The sequence below is a fragment of the Phodopus roborovskii genome, unplaced genomic scaffold, assembly GCF_943737965.1.
Source record: "Phodopus roborovskii unplaced genomic scaffold, PHOROB, whole genome shotgun sequence".
NCBI lineage: Eukaryota > Metazoa > Chordata > Mammalia > Rodentia > Cricetidae > Phodopus > Phodopus roborovskii.
In genome coordinates this window covers 6,001,860-6,010,777 of record NW_026126407.1, presented here as the reverse complement: position 1 = coordinate 6,010,777, position 8,918 = coordinate 6,001,860, and positions in this window count along the sequence as shown.

Here is an 8,918-nt window from a genome sequence, read left to right as displayed (position 1 = left end):
CAGCTCTCAGTCCTGCCACCCTCTGAGACCTGTTCACTTTTCTGATGGTGCTGGGGATTGAACCCAGAGCCTTGTACAATACTAGGCAAGAGTTCTGCTCCTGAGCCACACCCCAGCTTCCACTGGTCCCTCTTATCCTCCTTCCTTTCAGGGATTTATTATAACAACCTGAGAACACTGAGGCGATCTTGTTTGTCAGACATCTTTCTTGCTGGAAGTGACCAGGGAAAGACAGGATAAACTCCAGCTCAGCTTAGTCGCTGTTTTCTAGCAGTGGAGATCTTCACCCCACTTTCTAAAGTGTTTGCCAGTGAGGTTGCAGCCCAGGTGTAAGGGTGGGAGGCTCAAGGTGGGTATACCCCCAGAGGGATGGTAGGCCTTCTGGAAGCTTCCCTGGGGCAGTAGAAGGAAAGCCAAACCAATGTCTGAATAGAAATTTCTACTTAGAACCAAAAGAAAACTGTAGGCGCCTGAGGGCCTTTCCCCTCAACCTCCAGGACTAGATGGGGCAGGTGGAGGAAGGCACCCGGGAGACTCACCTCCTCTTGCATTCCTGGCTACATCAGCATTCCCATCCCAGAAAGTGTCCAGGTACCATTCTCAAGTGGCTCCAGGTAGGCAGAGCAAGTAGGGAGGTTGCAAAAGACCTTCCTTCCTGTCTGCAGCCCCTGACATGAACCTGAGCCACGAGGGCAGCTGGGTTTCAGAGGCCTCAAGTAACACCCCATGACTGGAGCACAACTCTTTCCCCAGAGCCTTTAGCAGCTGAGTGGGTCAACTGGAATCTGCGCCCTGCCCAGGCTGCTGCCTCCTGCATTATTGATGTGCTGCCTGGCCATGAGGATGAATAATTCACCAGGACAAGGAAATAGGAGGTTCACCAACTGGAGGCATCCCGGCTCCTCCCCACCCTCCCCTGGTTTGTCTTAATGGGTCTATCTGAACCTTAGGCTTTTCCTCCCACCTATTGGGGAGGCATGGGAATGATGGCCTCCTACACTTGAAATGGGTCTAAGCCAGGATGGAGCTTCCAGCTACCTGGCCACAGGGAGCCTCACCTCTCTGAGGCCCTGAGCCTCAGGGCCATATTGGACACTATGCTGTTATATGGGTGAGTGGTGCATCACCTGCCCTGGAGCACACGCTTGTGAAGTGCCCATGTTGTTTATAATTAATGCTGGTTCTTGTCAGTGTCACCAAGGGCTTGGGAAGGGGGACACACTAGACAGCTTGTTGCTTCAGGAGAGTGGGTGCCTCTGAGAGTGGGGAGCCCTAGCCAGAGAGTCCTGGGGTGGGCAGGAAAGACATGAAGAATTGCCCAGAGTCCTGCAGTGATTTCTCCTACCTGATCAGTTTCTGAAGTCCAGTCTTAGGGGCCTCTGTGGAGGCTGGAAAGTTGGTGGGACATGGGGCTTCAGGAGGCTAACAGTGGAGCTGCCAGCTCCATCTTGATACATGGAAGACCCTAAGCTCAGTTCTGGTCAGCAGAACGTAGCTACTGAAGGCAGTAGAATGCCCGACTCACAGGCCAAACTCACCTGTCTGTGCAAGAGGATTTTCCTCATAGTCTAATTTCTCCTTTGTCCCCATTCTGCCAGGTAGATGCTTTGTCTGACTCAGACCCCTGAGGGTCACAGCAGTGTCACAGCAGGCTAAGGTGGAAGTGATTTGGCCCTTACTTAGGTCACTGAGATGTCTCCATCCCATTGTCCTTAATACGTGCAGGTGGTGCTGAGTTGATCTTCAGTCCCTGTTGTGGAATATTACTTTAACATGTGAAAGTGTGTTACATTTGTTTCTGCTGCCTTTGTTCACGATGTAAAGATGTGTTGCATTTGTTTCTTCTTGCCTGCCTAAAGCGCCTGATTGGTCTAATGAAAAGCTGAATGGCCAATAGCTAGGCAGGAGAAAGGATAGGCAGGGCTGGCAGGCACACAGAATAAATAGGAGAAATCTAGTTCAAGAAGAAGGAGAGAAAAGAGAAGGAAGACAGAATGAAGGAGAGAGGGGCATGCCTAGGGCCAGAAGTCAGGCAGCCACCAGCCAGACACAAGAAGCTGTGAAAGTAAGATACACAGAAGGAAAAAAAAGGTAAAAAGCTCCAAGGCAAAACGTAGATGAAGAGAGACAGGTTATAAGAGCTGGCAAGAAAAAAGCCTAAGCTAAGATGGAGTATTCATAACTAATAGTAAATCTCTGTGTCATGAGATTTATTTTAGATGGCCTAAAAGAAAGCTTAGTACAAGTTCCCAAACTGTTGTTCTGCCCTCTCCTGCTTAGGGACAATTTAGCGGAATCCATTAGGAAACATGTTTGCTGAGCACACAAAACACAGGCCCTCCAAACCCTGGTGTGCACAGGCTAGGATGGTTCTGTGGTCACTTAACAATGCCGTGGCCAGGTGTGTGACTCAGTGGTAGGGACTTTACACTGAGCCTTAGGTTTGATCCCTGGCACTGCAAAGGGAAAGAAAAAGAGGTTCAGACATGGGCAGTTCAGGCAGTTCATGATGTCATCATTCATGTCCCAGCCACCTCTGTGGCCTTTGTCTATGTGCAGACTATCTCATGGCCACAGGATGGCTGCTACAGTTCCAGCCATTGCATGCACCAAGAAGGAAGGAAGGGGGATGGCATAAGTGGGTGGCCCTTGAAGAGCTTTACTGGAGGTTCCAACTAGTAAATTTTGCTTTATGTTCTCTGACCCTGATTGGCCATGGATCCAACCCAAGATGTGGGTCAGTCACTAAGAGAAGAGTTGCTAAGTGTGACAGCCTGTGCTGAGCTCCAAACTCACAATCCAGTGTTTGGAGAGAGTCAGAAGGATACATCACAGTGTGCATGGGGGGTGGTGAGTGTTAGGAGGCATCTATAAACGTGTTCTGCTCAGTGACCTGAGAAAGATGCTTATACCAGCCTGGTGTGTGGAAGTGCAGGTGTCCAGTCAGTGCCAAGACAAAGGTCAGGGTCCAGTCAGAGCCAGGCCAAAGGTCAGGGTCCAGTTGGGCCAATGTGAGGGTCTTCCTACAGCCATGTAGGGTCCTGGCTTGTGCCCGTTCAGTGATGTAGCCTGGTGTACGTGGATCAATGACAGGGGTGGGTTGAGTGACTACTGACATGCTGTGATAAACATCATTGCAAGGAAAGGGACCGTGAGGTCCCCAGCAGCCCTGTCCTATAGAAAAGGGCTTTGTCACCCAACAGAACACTCTAAATTAAACCAAGTTGAGTAAGTGGCTGGACTTCTCTGAGCCTTTAGTGGGCCGATGGAGAGAATAGTTAGTATTCCTCAGTTCATGGGAAGCTGAACTTTCTTTGAGAGGCATTCTCCCCTACCAAAAACGATTTTAGATTTGCTATCCCAAGCATTTCTCTACTTTATTTAAAAACTCTTTGTAAACATCCTTTATTTATATATGTGAGATTACCTTATATGGGTCAGGTTGGCTTTGAACTTACATCCTCCTGCTTCAGCTAAGGGTCACATCCTTCTAAAGTAGCTGAATATACCATGTGGATTATACCTGTTTACTGACCTGCCTTTCCCCATGCTACTAGGCATTCCTGTGTCTAGCTCTGTTGTTCCCACTTGTTTGTCTATCTATAGGTTAAACACCAAGGGCATAAACTCTGAAGGCGCTTCAGGGCATCTCCTGCTGCTCACACCTGAGTTCTGGCCCCTTGTGGGCTGGTGATGACCTTCAGAGCACAGCTTCCCATAGGGGCAGCTGAGCTGGTCACTGTGGCAACCCAGGAGTCAGGAAGGGGGAAGATGCTCTTAGATGGGTCTGGAAGCCCATGCCAGGCAGCCAGGAGCCTGGAGCCGAGGATCCCCTGGGAATGATAGCTGTCATTTTCCTCATAACTCGGGAGAGTGCCAGGCGACCAGAGTCTCAGTTAGAAGCCCCATTTTTCCCTGAGTATGCCTGCTGGGGCAAAGGTCAGGCTGGGGTGTTGAGTGGTTGGGACTGAGTAGCCTTCACTCCCACTCAGGGCATGTGTGGTCCTAAAAGGTCTGCCCTGCCCCTGCATTTTTACTGCATGGAGATTTTCTTCTAGAAATAGTCGATCTGATTTAAGTTCTAGGTTTCTTCAAGAATTTGTAACCAAGATCCCCTTTTGCATAGTTGACTGTCAGAAGTTTCTGAGTGAGAGGAGACCTTGGTATTCTTGGGACACTTCTGGGAATGTAGCCAGCAGGGGACTAGTGTCCCCGAGGGCCCTGACTGGTGGTGCAACCCTCACCCTGACTCCCAGACAGCTGTCCAATGCTGTCCAAAGGTGGGATGGGGCTGCAGCTCAGATGCTTGCCTATAGTGTGTGAGTTTCAGGGTTCCATCCTAGCACCTCACAATGAAAACCAAACAAAACCAAGGCAAGCTCCATGCACCAAGCTACGGGCTATGGTCATGTGGGGTGAGCTTGACACTGGAGTCTGTGGGTTTTTTGGTTTGCTAGACAGGGTTTCTCTGTGTAGCTCTGGCTGTCCTGAAACTCACTTTGTAAACCAGGTTTGTAGCTCAGAGATCTGCCTGCCTCTGCCTCTGCTGGGATTAAAGGTATGTGCCACCACGCCCAGCCTTTTATTTTTTTATTTTATCCTTTTGAAGCCTTTGGGTTTTTACTCCAAATACATCATATTGTTAGAAACTTACAGCAAGCCTTTATTCCTACATTGCTTTTATAATTCATAATTTAATTTAAGAAATAAGAATGTATGAGAGAGGAAGAATTATTCCCCGTGATCCATTAGCCGAGGCAATCAATGTGAATATCTGCGCATTTGTCTCCAGGCTTTTAAAGGGGGATTTGTTTTGAATGTACAGTGAGAGTCACTTTGCAACAGGGCTTGGCTAAGTGCTCTCTGGCCGCTGGACTTTACAGAGCTTTTAAGCTGCAGGCCTCTTCTGTCCCAGCAGCCGGACCCCTTCAGATGTTAGCCTCCCAACCTGAAATGCAGGAGTCCTGCGAAGTCAAACAACCTGGGAGAGGTCAGAGGGACTAAGTGCCCTGGGGCCTGCTCTACCCACTTGGCAGAAACTGCAGGATGGTGCCACAGGAGGCCATCCTCATGTCCCGTGCTTTAAAGTTCATGGTCCTGAGACTGTTAGCACCCCAGACCTGGAAGCAGCTATTAGGCTCTTGTCTCCAGTTTCTCAGCCCCATTCTGTCTTTCTTTGTCTTAATGCTGCCCTCCTGAAACCCCAGATGCAGAGGCCCAAGTCTGAGTCCCTTCCCCTGGCTAAGAAGCACAGTGACTAGGACAAGGTTAAGGGCAGTCGAGGCTTTCTTTCTCCCATGTGAGACTCCAGAGACCTGTCAATGTTCACATCACCTTCCCTGACTGGATTCGAACTCACTATGGGTACACCTCTGGGTCCATCTGTGTGTGTGTGTGTGTGTGTGTGTGTGTTTCCAGAGAAGGTTAACTGAGGAGGAAGATCCAATGGAAATGTGGGCAACACCGTGTCCAGGCTGGGATCCCTGACTGAATAAAGGGGAGCAAGCAAACAGCACCAGCATGCACCTCTCTCCAGTGGCCTAGCCCTCTTGCGGCCATGCAGTCCTGTGTCATGATGAACAGCACTAGCAAACTGAGCCAAAACAAACCCTTTATTCCTGAAGTTGCTTTTTGTCAGTAACTAATGTACCCCCCCCCTTCTGTTGGGGGTTGGGTAGACTGGAAGGCCCTAGCTTGGCTGGGAGGTGGAGATATTCCCTAGAGAGGGGAACGCACAGTTCCAGGCAGGCCAGGCTGTCCTCTGGGGGAACCACACTGGATGAACTCATGTTTTGATAGTGGCTCGTGGGAGCTGCTCTTGGGACGGTTAAACAGGCAAGAGGTAAACACACGCCAGGGTGAGAGAGGAATGGCCCCCTGTGCTGAGGGTATAATCATAAGCACAGTACAGGACAGCAGGGCAGACTTGGGGACACAGAAGGGGATGCTGTCCCTGTACTCCGTGGCCTCCTGGTTGTAGGGCAAGATGTTTCCTTGCATCTCAGTGCAGCAAACTGGGAGAAAGCAAAGCGCAGGGAAGGGAATGACACTTTCCTCACTTCCTTGGCCAGACTGCAGCACACTGGGAGCCCACAGCTCTTCCCACCTGCTGGCTCATCGCGCAGACTTGTTTACTGCAGCCTTTAAAGCCCCTGAGAGCAGGGGAGTGGGGGAGCATCTGATAGAACACACAGTAGGTGCTTGGCTGCATGGTGAATGATGAGGGAGTGTTTGTGCTCAGGTGTGATCACAGTTCCTGCCCTTTTGCACATTGATTCCTTCCCTTCCTACTTCTTTCCCTCACCCCTCTCATCTCCTCTCCCCTTCCCTCTCCTACTTCCTGTGCAGGCTAATCTTATGTCTACTTGACACAAGCTAGAGCCACCTGATAGGAGGGAGTCTCAACTGAGAAAATCCCTCCATAAGATTGGGCTGTAGTAAAGCCTGTAGAGCATTTTCTTCATTAGTGACTGATGTGGGAGGACTCAGCTCATTGTGTATGGAGCCACCACTAGGCTGGTAGTCCTGGGTTCTATAAAACAGGCTGTGCAAACCATGGGAAGGAAGCAAGCCAGGAAGCAGCACTCCTCCATGGCCTCTGCATCAGCTCCTGCCTCCACAATCCTATCCTGCTTGAGCTCTTGTTATCATTGCTTTTGATGATGAACTGTTTGTTGTGTGGGAACGTGAGTGAAATAAACCTTTTCTTCCTGTTTTAGTCATTGTTCTATTGCTTTGAAGAGGCACCATTACCAACACAACTCTTTTGTTTGTTTGTTGGTTTGTTTTTTGAGACAGGGTTTCTCTGTATTGCTTTGGAGCTTGTCCTGGAACTGGCTCTATAGTCCAGACTGGCTTTGAACTCAAAGAGATCCACCTGCCTCTGCCTCCCGAGTGCTGGGATTAAAGTCATGTGCCACCAACACCCAGCTTACCAACACAACTCTTACAAAGAATTTAATTGGGGCTTGCTTACAATTTCAAAGGGTGGGTTCATTATCATCAAGGCATGGCTGGATCATGGTAGTACTCATGGCAGTAGAGCAGTAGTAGCTGAGAGCTACATCCTGATCTACAGGCAGAGAGGGAGAGAGAGGCTAGACATGTCATGAGGTTTAAAACCTCAAAGCCTACCTCCACTGGCACACTTCCTCCAACAAAGCCACACCTCCTCCAATAAGCCACACCTCCTCTAGCAAAGCCACACCTCCTCCAACAAGCCACACCTCCTCTAGCAAAGCCACACCTCCTCCAACAAGCCACACCTCCTCTAGCAAAGCCACACCTCCTCTAGCAAAGCCATACCCATTAATCCTTCTAATCCTTTAAAACATTTCCACTCCCTGGTGACTAAGTATTTAAATATATGAGCCTATGAGGGCCATTTTTATTCAAACCAGTACACCTCTCCAAGTTGCTTTTGGTCATGGTGTTTCATCACAGCTATAGTAACCCTGACTCAGGCACTTCCTTTTGCAGGGTCTAGGTAGTCACTCTGGCCTCAGACTTGTCTTAGCCTTCCATTTGTGGGGGCTGCAGGTGCGCATTACCCCCAGCTTCCTATACTAATTTCCTTCTTTTCTTTTTTTTAGTTTCTTTTCTTTCTTGCTTTTCTTTTCTTTCTTTCTTTCTTTCTTTCTTTTTTTTTTTTTTTCTGAGACATGGTTTCTTTGTGTAGCTTTGTAGACCAGGCTGGCCTTAAACTCACAGAGATCTGCCTGCCTCTGCCTCCCGAGTGCTGGGACTAAAGGTGTGAGCTACCACCGCCCAACCTAATTTATTTTCATCTTTTGTAATTTAATATTTATTTCCCATGACTGTCATTTTGCTGTTTTTTAATTTAAATATTATTGTTATTTGTGTGTGTGTGTGTGTGTGTGTGTGTGTGCCCCATATGTGTGCAGGCATGTGTCACGGTGCATGTGTGGAGGTCAGAGGACAAGTTTGTGGAGTCATTCTGTTTTCTTTCCACCTTTGTGTACGTCTCAGTTCGACAGGCTAGTGTGGCAAGTGCTGAGCCATATTGCCAGTCCCTATACTAATTTTGGTACCTGAAATGTCACTGGATTCTTCACTTCAAGTGGGATGGGGCTGAGGTGGCTTAGGTTCAGAATAGACAGGGAAGGCACAGAGAAGGTGGGTCCCAAAAGGTGATTTTACAGTGTGATGTTACCAAGAACTCCGCTGAGCACAGCCAAATGGGAGCAGGCTCCTGTCAAGTCCCTGCCTTATGGGGCTTCCATCCTTGTGCCCCTGGTGGTTTGCCTGCCCTGTGGGACCTTTGTCTCTGGGCCCCTGATAGTTCTGTACATAAATCACAGAGGATCACTGGACTTGCTTGAGATTTCACAACTGGTGAGTTGTAGAGTTGAATGGGAATTACAGATGCAATAATAAAAGCTACTGCTTAGGGAAAGCATCAAACCAGAAGTCTAGGCATGTTGTAAAGAGGCTTTCAATTACAAAGGAACTGTGAAGATGTTTCAGAGAGCTAAGTGCCCTTTGCGTTTGGACTCTGTGGAAAGCCTTAGTCTGGGCTGGTGAGGAAATGGGTTTCATCAGACTGACTTCTGGGGCCAGGGCTGGCCAAATGACTCATTAACTGAGGCAAAGTTCCCAGGGACTTTAGGATGGGGTGACCCTTGTTCTTACATGACGCATGAAGACAAGGACGTCTGCTGTCTGGTGTGGTGTGTGGGCTTTGCTCATCTGAACTGCAAAGGTTGATAGAACACAGGAATTGTAAAAACATGCAATCAAGGCAGAGAGGGCCAAACCCCCTCAATTACATTCACCAGCTCATTCAAACCCAATGTTAATTACACTTGCTAATTCAAAAGGAACTTCCCTCAGCTCTTGGTCTTCCTTCTTTCAAGACTACAGATTTCTCAGTGGCTTCAGAGATGGCCACTGAAATG